The sequence below is a fragment of the Mixophyes fleayi genome, chromosome 3 (assembly GCF_038048845.1).
Source record: "Mixophyes fleayi isolate aMixFle1 chromosome 3, aMixFle1.hap1, whole genome shotgun sequence".
NCBI lineage: Eukaryota > Metazoa > Chordata > Amphibia > Anura > Limnodynastidae > Mixophyes > Mixophyes fleayi.
Genome location: NC_134404.1, coordinates 140,473,088 through 140,486,183, shown reverse-complemented (window position 1 = coordinate 140,486,183; position 13,096 = coordinate 140,473,088).

Sequence of the window (13,096 nt, the reverse complement as noted above, 5' to 3'; positions counted from 1 at the left end):
GATCTGGGTCGATAAGTTGTGACAGGTGATTGTTCAGCCTGTTTGCTAGGCTCTTAGCAAATAGCTTGATGTCCGTGTTTAGCAGAAAAATAGTTGGAGCAAATTGTGGGGTCTTTGTTGGGTTTAGGTATGACTAGACTAGTGGAATATGTGGTGTCTTTGTGAAACTTCCCACCGCGGAGAACAGAGTTGAAAGTAGATGCAGGGTCAAAATGTGCGAAAAAGTTTTATAGCACGAGATCCGTCAGGACCATGAGCCTTAGATGCTTTTTGAGACTTGAGGGCTACTTTAATCTCATCCTCAGAGATATCCTTGTTCAATTCGGAACCAAAGGTCCTATCTAGTTTTGGTAGTTTACAAGCCCCTAGAAATTGTTGAATAATGGCTGGTGAGGAGGATGAAGGGGACCCATCAGTGATTAAAATTATAGAGGGATTTGTAAAATCTGTAAAGAGAGTCATTGATAACTGTTGGGTCGTAAGTAAGTGTACCCTTTTTAACTCTTATTGCCAGGATTGCCTGTGCTGCTCATTTAGCTTTCAATTTATATAGTATCTGGCTTGTTGCTTTTTTTGTAGAATTTTTGATTGAACATGCCCTTCGCTGGCTGTTTTTTTTTCCAGTAGCGATTGAATTTGTCTATAAACTGATTTTGAATGGTTTTGTTTGTGTAAAAGCTAAAGCTGCTGCAATTGGGCAGTAAGAGAATTTAATTTCATGGTTTGTTGCTTTTTATGAAAGGATGCATATTTGACAATGGCACCTCTAATGATCGATTTATGTGCTTCCCAAATGGTGGAGGGAGAGGATTCAGGAGTCAAATTAAGCTCAAAATATTCTTGGAGGTGGGAGCTCATCTGCTCTTTAAACTGGGGAAGTTTAAGCAAGGATTCGTGTAGTGTTATGAGCCGCCGCGGCCCGTCTCCTGGTTCTGCTAGCGTCCCGGCCGTCACCTTGACAACCGGTAGTATGTGCGGGATATGTTGAAAGATCCCCGTTTGAATCCCTCTCCTACCCCTGGAGCTGCTTTTATGCATAATAGATATTGAAACACCAGAAAGGTTTTATGACAAGAAAAGTGTTTACGGGTAGGCCGGGCCGAGCAAAGTTAGTTATGTAGACATAGAAGGGAAGGTTCGTGACCCAAATATAGTTCCACAAAGGTGACACCAGATGGTTAGCTAGCCTTGCTTTGTATTAGGTGTCAGCCGATGCGAAGTGATAGCAGAGCTAGTATAGCTAATGTGAGCCTGCAGCTCCGGTAAAAGGCAGAACGGGCTGACGGCCCACTTTTTATTATTTAGACATTTGTTCATGAGTTGTATGGAAGTGCCTTATTCTTCTCAGTTTATAAGTGAAACAGGTTTTAGGGGGTGTAGTAAACACAAACGGCCACTATATGGCAGCAAAACCCAGTTGGACAGTAGTATTGACCATCCTGTTGGCACAATCACATTGAACAGCAAGCTGAAAGTGTCTCGTAATCAGTACTCACTGTGGGAATTGAGATGGTGAGCATGGCCATGCTGTTAGGAGAGAGGCACTGCAGATGACTTGACTTGAGAACGGATAGCAAGGCAGGATAGTCGGCGAGGAGACACACCCGTTCACAGGCAAGTGTGACTGTGAGCTGCAGGTGGAGGGAGGGGCAAGTTGCCACATAGGTAGCCCCTGATCTTGATCCCACTGAAAGAGCAGAAGTGCTGGGATTGTGTCCAATAGGGATGCGGTGCCAGCAGTCGCTGAAGCCACACAGCCTGTGTGCGGGGAATAACAAGTGCGCCCCGGCAGCAGCAATCACAACTATGAGGGAGACCACCAGGGGGGGTGGCTCCGCTTCGAAGCAAGATAAAATTACTTGGGTTAGTATCTGCTGCCCGTGTAAGGCTGCAGCTCATCCTCAGGGAGTGCAAGTCGGGAGAAGACAGGCAGCTGCAGGAAGTGAAAATCCATCCTAAGGTTGCGGCACAATGTGACAAGCCACCCGCAGCTCCGTCCACCGACCAGGTATGTCTTCAGTCTGCTGTCCCTGATATACTTTGCCTGTCTGTGCTATAAAGTTCACCAGCCCAGTACCAGAGCATTAGTGGTGGTCTTGCAGCAGTTTGGGTCCCAGACCAGCTCGGAGGCAGGGTCAGTGTGCTATATAGCAAGGCGTGGCAGGAATGGAGGTCACGCCCTAACTAGTTAACTAGTTTGGCAGCGATAGGAGACCTCTGGTGTCAGTATAGCATACAATGCCGGTCACAGTCAGTATTCTGAGTGCCTGGCAGTCCAGACGGGTATGTCTCTGCTAGATGTTGTGTAACAGAGAGGAGATGGAGCTAGATGCTTAATTACAAAAATAAGAGCTCTCAGAAATCCCTTCCGGCCATCTTGGCTTCCAGACCACACCCCCCGGCACTTTTATTATAATGGAGGCACACAATTATAATGTCAGTCTGGTAACTTCAGTACAGCAATCAAAAATAGCAGTTACTGTCTCAGGTATGTATTGGAAGGTTGGGTGAGGTATCTCTGTAAATCTAGCTCACAGCTTTTAAAATGTAGCATATACTGTGTAGTGTGTGAGAATACAGTATCCTGTTGTGTAGATAGTTGTCATCTCCAATCTTACTCACTGGTATCAGTTCTTGTCTTCAAATCTTTACAAATACAGGGTTCTGGCTAGCAACACACATCAGCCCTCTGCAGCAGTCTCTCTCTCACTTTTCCTCACAACAGCATAGCTGAAAAACCTGTCTTTTCACAAAATGCCGCCTCACTCACTCTGAGGCTTTTCCTCTCAAAAGCCTCTGTCACCAAACTCTGGAACTTTTCAGCAACCGTGGCCTTCCCTGGGTCCTAGTGCCTCTCCTGTATCAGGCTGTGACAGTCCTAATGCCCTACTGTTTTCTGAATATATCTATATCTCTCTCTCTCTATATATTTATATCTGAATATATCCATCTATCTATATACATACACAAACACATATATAAACCTGCCATTTAACTAGAGACAAGAATGGACTGTGCATTATCACCCATAAGTTCACTATCTTTAGGAATAACCAGTATATCTGTGATCATTGCTTTATGATCATATGAGACGATTTAATATTAATAACATTAGCTTATGTTGTCACTGCAGGTAAATTACTTATAACTGTTACTGGTAAAACATTGCCAGTGAACATATAGTAGTAGAGGGACTTTGGCTTAATTGACTGCAGCAATGCATAATACAAAAAGGGACACAAAAAGGCAATTTTACAAAAGCAGTGATATTGCCTTACAGTGGAATGGAGAAAGGCCGAAGGATATTATGCAAAAGAAACACATACATTAAATGACATTATGAGCCTGATGTAGAGTAGAATTACAAATGCCAGCATGCCCTAGCATCCAGGGACAACTGTAACCAGTAGTTCACCTATTAAAAAAACAAAACATACAAACGGTTTTCCCAGAGTCTGGCAAATTGGACAGAAGCCAACCTGTTTGGTTAGAATGTTTGGCTGTAAGCCTGTAATTTAGGGCTATAAGAAACAGTCCTTTTGTTATTAATGTAGTTATTTATTTTAGTGGCCACTAACAGTATGTGAAATAAGGAATATTAACACACAGAGCAAAATATAATCTTGACTCCATTCAAGCAAATATACTCTACATACATTTTAGACAGTTTTAGACAGTTTTATTGTGAAATTTAATATATTTTTTTTAATACAAGCAGCTACTCCAGCTCAACCACTCCTCAACCAGCAAGAAAGCAAATCTAAAAATGAATAAACAAATAAAGCCAAAGAGCGCTCAGAGTGCAGTAATCATTTAACACCAATTAGATGCTTATAAAGCTAATAAAAACTGTGTACAATGTAAATACAATTTCAGGTTATCTGTAATCCACATATAACGATCCCAACATATCACCCCAATCCAGAGACAAAATTATGAATTTATAAGGGCTATATAAGGAGAAGCCACACGTGTTTGTTCTTAAAACTGTTATAAACACTTATAGAAATAAAATAGACTTCTCTGAATCAACATCCTATATACAGCGTTGTCTCTGGTTAAGAACAAGCAGCAACACAGAAAGATATAGTATGTAGCAAAATCACCTAACACGTTTCATGCAGAGCACTTCATCTGGGATAGAAAGTTTGGCTGCAAATGAACATGCTTTTATAGTATACATGATACTTAAAAGAATAGCATGCTGTAAAAAAACTTAAGCACACACTAGGAGGGCACCTAGTGATGACCAGATCTATTTTCACTACAGTAACAAAGGTGGCCGAAGATCAGGCAAGATTCAAATTCAACTGTATCCCACCAACAAAATGGCTAACGCCTTTGGGGAGACAAAAAACAAAAACAGTTCTTAACAATTGAAAAATCACCTAAAAAGTGACAACATATTGTCTCCATCCTTAGATAAAATTTTCAAACCACCAAATAAACCTGTCGCAACATAGGGGTCAAGAACCTTGCTGCAAGCATAAACACGAGTTTTCTCAATGCTTGGATGAATCTTATCCAACCAATAAAACGGCTGTCGCCACATCAGGGTCATAAAACTCGCTGCAGACGAAAGAAAAACTATAAAATCGTATTATTATAATTACAGATAAGCCAAAATGTTAGTAGTGTTAAATGCACTATGCGCGCTCTGTTTGTTATACATATACTGTATAGTTTACACATACACAAATTAAACATTTTAATAACAAACAAAAAGGTTCAGATCAGTGTACACTTTTGAAAACTGTCATTTAACTGAGAAAGCTTATATACATATTGATTTATTGCTCCACATAAAACGAATTCCTGCACCCTGTAAAGACAATTACTATATATGTATTTCTCCCCAATACGGTGTTCCTACACAATAGAACAGGCAGCTGACTCGTGCCAAAGTGGCTTGGGTAGCAGTCAGTAAATATTCTACAGAGGCTACAAGTAGTGATGGGTAGTTCACGAATGATTAGTTCAAATGAACTAATCTTCAAAGTGAACTAATACCCCATTCATACTGCACCAAAATCCCGGGTTTTTCCCGGGTCAAGCTTAAACGACCCGGGTCTTGGTGCAGTATGAATGGTACAAGTCAAAAATCCCGGGTCTAAAAACCCGGGATTTATCGAGGGGTAATTCCAGGGTCGGACCTGGGTTGCCTGCACTATGAATGGAAAAACCCGGGTTGCACAGAAGAAGGAAAGAAAGAAAGAGAGAAAGAGAGAAAGAGATTTATATATATATATATATATATATATATATATATATATATATATATATATATATCTGGGAAATACTAGTTGTGTGAAAGGAAGCAAAGTTCAGGGTTTTTCTGCCAGGATTTAAACACTGGAGCAGCATCCAGTCTTCATTTTTTAGCCAATGAAAACTGCTCTGGTGATGACTCCCACAAATTGCCAGGGCATAGACATGTGCAGTATGAATGGGGTCAACCCGGGAAATTCCCGAGTCCGAGGTGCAGTATGAATGGTGTTTCTGAGCTGGGACACTCCGAGCCCCTGCAAAAACCCGGCTTCAAAAACCCGGGACATTGCAGGGGCGGCAGTATGAAAGTGGTATAAATGATTTAGTTCACAGCTCTGGCAAAGATTAGTTCACCAGGAAGTAAAACAAGTGGGAGGAGTTAGAGATAAAGCCCAGCAGCTCCAGCAGCCGCACTCACTGTCTCATTCACACTGGCTCTTTTGTTTCTATTCAGCTCTCATTTAATACTCATGAGTCAGTACCTCTAAACTATCAAAGGTGGCACTGCTGTGCTCAGACATTGTGTGAGACTCTGGAGCTGATCACTGACTATGGGGGGTATTCAATTGTTAGCGAGGTCGCTGAAATACTCGCGCTCCAAAAATATTACCGTTAATACGGTAATATCTCGCTGAATTTCAGCTCGCAGCTCCCTGAAATCCAGCGAGTAAATTACTGTATTAATGGTATTTACGCGCAATATTACCGTATAAACGGTAATATTTTTGGACAAGAGTATTTCAGCGATCTCGCTAACAATTGAATACCTACCCTATGAGTCATGAGTCATTCTCCTGGCTGGAGTTCATTAGTTCATCTAGTTAATTTCACTCAGTGACTCATACGAGTCTTCAAATCTTTTCACTCTTCAAATCATTTCAATCATTTAGTTCATTTAGCTCATGAGTAACAGGATACATTCCCTTCGCTGTCAGCTCAGACACACTGCACTGCTGAGTGCTGCATGTTATATACTGTAGTTCTGTTTACTGCACCATATATACAGGGGAGATGTATTAAACCTTCAAGGGAGATAAAGTGGAAGCGTTGCCCATAGCAACTAATCAGTTTCTGTCATTTTATAGACTCTGCTAGATAAATGACAGAAGCTGATTAGTCATAATTGCCAACATTATGTTGGTTACGTCTGGGAGTTCCTGGAGCAGGGTATGGGCCTAGAGGGCGGGGCTTCATGAATTGCGCCATTTTGGCCCCACCCCCAGTGACATGATGCCTATTTTGGGTCTTTTTACAGCTGTAAAAATTCCCCCCTAAGGTTTGATACATCTCCCCTATATCCTGATTGCACTGATCTCAATTTTAAAAGCAAAAAAGTTACACTTTATAATACTCTGAATTTGGGTCTTTTTCATTTGCATATTATGGAAATAAAAAATAATAATGAAGGGGGTGTGGCCTGGCAGCCAAGATGGATGGTCAGACTTCCTAACGTCTCCTCCCACAGCGTGAAGAAAATTGTCTATATTTGGTCTCTGGTGTAGCTAAACCGATTTAAAGCCACCCATCAGGACTGGGGACACTAAGGGCTTCTGCCTGACACCTATAACGGGGCTCCACGCTGGTCCCTTCGCCCGCTTTTATCCCACCACTGTTTTTGGCGTGAATTGCACAACTGCCATAGGGAACCCCGCAGCTCACAGTGGCCGTCGGAGAGAGATAGAGAGACATACCGATTAACTGCCTGGACTGGTGTGCAGCAGCGTCGGCTTGGAGCTCTCACCCCCCACTCGCTGTCAAAAGCAGAAGGTCCACCGTGATCAGCTCCCTCGCGTCTCTACCCTCCCCCCCGGCAACTGGGTTGGAGTAGTGACCAGCTGCCGTTTTAGCGCTGACTCCAGCTTTCATACGGAGGTCACTCAGGCAGCCCACTGGCAGTAGCGCTTAAGGCACAGTCCCCACCATCTGACCGCTGTTAAAGGTGATCGCTCCCGCAGCTTGGTCTCCCTATGACCCTGGAAGAGGAAGTAGCAGCAACTTACCTGCTCGGCTGACCTGCCCAGCGTTATACTTCTGCTCCCTTGCAGTGGATCTCCGTTGTAGCTGTGCTGGGACACCCTCCTGTGTGAAAATCTGGCTGGAATGTCACTGATCTCCTGATCCGCGCAGTGAACTGTGAGTACTCTTTATTACAAGTGCTTAGCGTGGATCAACAACCTGATTGCACAGACCAGATCGTACACAAATCTCCAGTGTGGGAATCTACTGCCACCCTGTGGCTGCTCATGCACATTACACCGTCCTTATATCATATTAGATTTTCATCTGTATTATCAGTACCAGTGACATGCTGGTGTGCTGAGTAATACTCCTATATCTCAGCAGACAGAAATCCGATGTAAAACCTCAATTGGTCTGGGTGTATGAGGGGTCGAGGAGATTTAAACAGAATGCTTTAACCATTTTTACGTAAATGACCAGAGTCCCTTTTTCCTACCCCCTTTTTTCATTGCCCAGATAAGAGAGGTCTGAGAGGAACAAAAAATACATAAGAGTCAAACAGAAGATTCTAAAATCTGGAAAAGAACTTGCACTCAAAATGTCCTCTAAAAATAGGAAACACGCTGGAGGAAATACAGCTCCTATATTCACGTCTACCTCTAAGAAGGTAACAACCTCCTCACCGCCATGTGATCAATCTCGCTCTTCAAGCCCTACCTCTCAATTGGACAAGGGCATGGATCCCACAGTTCAGACAGCCATCACCAACCTAGCGCAGGACATTAAACTCACTTTCCAGTAAGAACTTAAGAAAGCGATTGTTGAGTTCAAATCAGAAATTGCAGCTCTCGGTACCAGAACTGACACTCTTGAATCAAAAACAGATCAGATTTGCCGGGCTCAAACGTCATATGAGCGAGAACTGGCACTTCTTCGCTTTGAGGTGGATGGTGTGAAGGAGAAACAAGAAGACCAAGAGAATAGATCTCAGCAAAATAATTTGAGAATCCGTCATGTACCAGACGGATTGCCAACTCTTCCATACCAGACTTCCTCTCCAGCCTCTTCAAACACTTACTTCCTGACCTATTAGACAGAGAAACTCAGTTGGATCGTGCGCACCGGGCTCTTAGAGCCAAACCATCTGCAGATCAAAGGCCACGAGACATTATCGTTTGTCTGCATTATTATCAAACGAAAGAAAAAGTGCTAAATGCAATAAGGTCCAAAGACACGATCGACTTCCAAGATATGCAACTTCAGATATTCCAAGATCTGGCTCCGTCTACTATTCAGAAGCGTAGAGATTTACAGCCTGTCACACGAATACTCTGTCAACATAATTTCCAATATAGATGGGGGTTCCCATTTCAACTACAAGTGTTTGCTGGGAACTCTATCCTATATGCCAAAACCTTACTTCAAGGGCAGGATATCCTTGCCAAACTCGAGATCCTTCCAGACCCTAACTCTTCCACGGCATGTAGCAAATCCTCAAGATCTGACTCGGCACCTCCTCCCAAGTGGACAACGGTGGAAAGACGGCCCGCAAGATCTCCGGCGGCACCAGACGGACTGCTAACTTTTGAAAGCCTCTCATAGGATCATTCCTGCTTTACGGACTCAGGCACTCACATGTTGATTACCCTGTGTCCTTCTATGTTACAGATACTCTGTTGTCTCCTTTCTTTTAGTCGTTTGGTAAACGCCAATGGCACCTAATAACCGAGTTACCCTTTGTTACTTACACCAGGTCTTTTACAGCCTGTAGATTATATCCCCTTACGGGACTTAGAACTTAGCGGTGTAATAGTATTTTTGATATCCAGGTTTGAAGTTATCAGTTGGTAATGTTGTTGTTGTAACAAAAATGATGCTACATTATAGGTCATATTTTCTCCCCCTTTTTTTATTATTTTTCTCCCCCAAAATGTCTGTTCCCCTTAATTTTTTTTTTTTTTGCTACCCCTCCCCTCTGGTCAATCCTCTACCCCAATAAGGTTTTAATTACACCAGCCATTTGAGCTGGACGGCTTCTCATGGCCCCTCGGATGGCCAACCAGTACCTCACTAAATTTACCACCCCCCCCCACAAGCACCCTTACTAGTATTGCAATGTGATTTTTTCATTATGTTATTATTATTTTTTTGATAGCCCTACCAAGGGCTCTCCTCTCTGAGCGTTATGGCCTACTTAGGCCCCTTTCTCATCTTTCTTCTTATTCTCTTCTTACCCGTGGCTTCCTTCCCCGCTCCCCCTCCCTTTCCTTTAATACCAGGTGGATTGATGCTTATTTTTGCTCTCAATATATTTATGTAAAAAAATTTTTTTTTGTTGATATTACGTAGGAATTACGCTATCTTCAACACGCATGGCGCTTAAGGTGCTCTCGATTAACGTCAACGGCCTGAACTCCCCTACAAAGCGTGCGGTGGTCTTGGGGGCCTGCAGGAGAGAGGGAGCCGATATAGTTTTCCTTCAGAAGACCCACCTCACAGGACAGCATACTCGTCTCCAAAGTAAGCTATATACTCAAACATTTTTTGCCTCCGCGGACTGCAAAAAACGTGGAGTAGCAATTTTAATACACAACAGAGTTCCCTTCCTCCTAACCAAATCATATTCTTATCCAGAGGGACGTTACCTGATTTTGATAGGCACACTCCGTTCTGAGCAAATCACACTTATCTCTCTATATGCACCAAACCAGGGTCAAAGCTATTTTTTCTCAGAGGTGTTTAATCGTATTGGGCGCCTTGCACAGGGTCATATAATGCTCGCTGGAGATTTTAACACCATTTTACACCCAACATTAGGCAGGTCCTCTGGTTCTTCCAACCAAAAACCTTCTTCTTCCTTAAAAGACTCCCAATCCTTATTAGCATGCATAAACAATTTAGCGCTGCATGACACTTGGCGCCTGAAAAACGCTGATGCAAAAGATTTTACACATTACTCTGCCCCACATGGTAGTTATTTCCGCATAGATATGATCTTTGTCTCTCATTCCCTCACCCAAACAATATTAGATGCAGGAATCTCCACGCTCACCTTGACAGACCATGCCGGAGTATATATTATTTTTGATTTAATAAAACTAGCTCCAAGTTCTCATCGCTGGCGTCTTGACGACTCCCTTTTGTTGACCCAGTCGATCAATCAAGAAATTAAGGATGCAATCAAAGAATATTTTGAACTAAACACTTCAGAGGAAATCGCACCAGGCATTTTATGGGAAGCCCATAAGGCGACCATTCGAGGTAGATTGATAAGTAAAACTGCCGCTGCAAAAAAATTGGCGTCACAGGAAATCCTTTCCCTTGAGACCAAATGACTTCCCTTCTTGATCAGCATAAACTTCACCCATCTTCAACATTACTAACACAAATCTCTGCAGTAAGAGGTCAGCTAAACACTATTTTCTCCCGTAGAGCTGCAAATACTATAAAAAAATTAAATCAGCAATACTAAAGGCTGACAAAGCTGACTCAATGCTCGCTAACAAACTGCAGCAGAGAAAATCTCGATTACAAAACTTAAAAAAATCTCCTAACTCGCAGCCTATGTATGACCCAGTGCAAATCACTCAAGAATTTCATGATTATTACAAAGCATTATACAATCTCCCTAAAACTCCAGCCTCTGACGAATCTCTCGATACAGAAATTACATCCTTCTTATTATCTCTCTCATTTCCACATCTCTCAGATACTAATATCACTTTTTTGAACGCAGATATCACCCAAATAGAAACAATTTCAGCGATAAAATTAATGAAACCATCATCGGCTCCTGGCCACGATGGATTCTCATCACAATATTATAAAAAATTTGCCAAAGACCTTGCCCCACACATGACAGATTTTTTTAACAATATCTTAATGGGTGCACCCTTTAATGAGGCGACAACCTTGGCCACTATCGTTGTCATTCCAAAACCAGATAAAGATCCTACCTCCTACTCCAATTATAGACCTATATCCCTACTAAACGTGGACCTTAAAATCTATGGCAAAATTTTAGCTAACCGCTTGAACACTCTTCTCCCCTCCCTGATCCATCCGGATCAGGTCGGGTTTATACCAGGCCGCCAAGCTATAGACAACACCAGACGGGCTATTGACCTCATACACTCTATTCACTCTGGTAAATTACCGTCATTGATTATGGCACTTGATGCTGAAAAAGCGTTTGATCGCATCTCTTGGACCTTTATGTCTAGGGTCTTGGGGTCAATGGGTTTCTCTGGCAAGTTTTTAGATGGCCTGTTAGCTTTATACCAATCCCCCAGAGCAACGGTAGTGGCCAACGGAGTCGCTTCCCCCCCATTTTCAATTTCTAATGGGACACGGCAAGGATGCCCCCTTTCACCTTCAATCTTTGCCCTTTTAATTGAACCACTAGCAGCAAAAATTCGGGCTAATGGAGCTATACACGGAGTTAAAACAGGGAAATCTGAACATAAAATATCATTATATGCTGACGACGTTCTATTGCCTCTCTCGGATCCCGCTGTTTCTCTTCCCCCCCTTCTTGCAGACATCAAAACTTAGTTGCATTTCGGGATACAAAATCAATCCACAAAAAACAGAAATTCTTGATTTCTATCTCACAGATAGTATTAGATTTTCTCTCACTCAATAATTCCCCTTCAAATGGCATCAAAAAAAAAGATAAAATATTTAGGTATTTACATAACTAAACAAGAAAGTCAGATTTTCCAAGCTAATTACCCAAAATTACTATCCCAAATTAAATCTGATTTAGAAACCTGGAGTAAAAATCTAATTTCCTGGATAGGACGTATTAATTCAGTTAAAATGAACATTTTGCCCAGGTTGCTATATCTTTTCCAAGCCCTTCCTGTGCGCATCCCCCCTTATGTTTTCAAATTTTTGCAACATTATACTTCACAATTTATATGGGGCAGAAAACGTCCAAGAGTCCCGCTCCTCGTCCTACAGAGATCAACGCGGGACGGTGGTTTGGGGGTCCCCAATTTTAAAAATTATTTCTTGGCAGCGCAACTTGCCCAATGTATCTTATGGAATTCTTTGGGTTCCTCCAGAGTTTGGGTCTCTATTGAAGCCGAAAGCTTGGGTATTTGTTCCGCTTCCTCTCTCCTGTGGCTCCCTCGCACTAATAGCCCTCGGTCTGCTCTCTGTCACCCAGTTGTGTCGCATTCGCTCTCTCTCTGGGACCGAGCAAACACAAAATATAATCTCGCCCCAGCTCCGAGTCCAATCGTTCCTCTCTTTGATAACCCCGATTTTCCACCAGGTCGTATAATCTCGTCCTTTGATTATTGTAAAAAGAACGATGTTTACTATCTTAATATTATCACAAAAGATACTTCTTTTCCCTCATTCGAAGACCTAAAAACTAAGTTCAATATCCCCAACACTTTTTTTCCCCAATATTTACAACTAAGAAATTTTCACTCCATTTCTAAATTATCTTTAACAATCAGGTCGTTGACCTCTTTCGAGTCACTTTTCCTCTGGCGATCTTCCACCAATGGCCTTATATCTTTGCTATATGGGGAGCTGAGGGTCCCTGACTCAGACATCCAAGATTCTCATGAGCGGGCTTGGGAGGAGTATCTGGGAGATCCCTTAGACAGAGAGAATTGGGATGAAATAAAATCCAACACTGCCTCTAGCTCAATCTGTGTGAAGCTGAAAGAAAACGCCTATAAGCTTCTATATCGATGGTACTTGGTCCCAACCAGATTACAAAATATATATTCGGACTCATCCAACTCTTGTTGGAGAGGATGTTCGTCGGAAGGGTCCTTCCTCCATATCTGGTGGCAATGCCCCAAGCTTGTCCCATTTTGGTTGGAACTACAGAACTTTGCGTCACAGA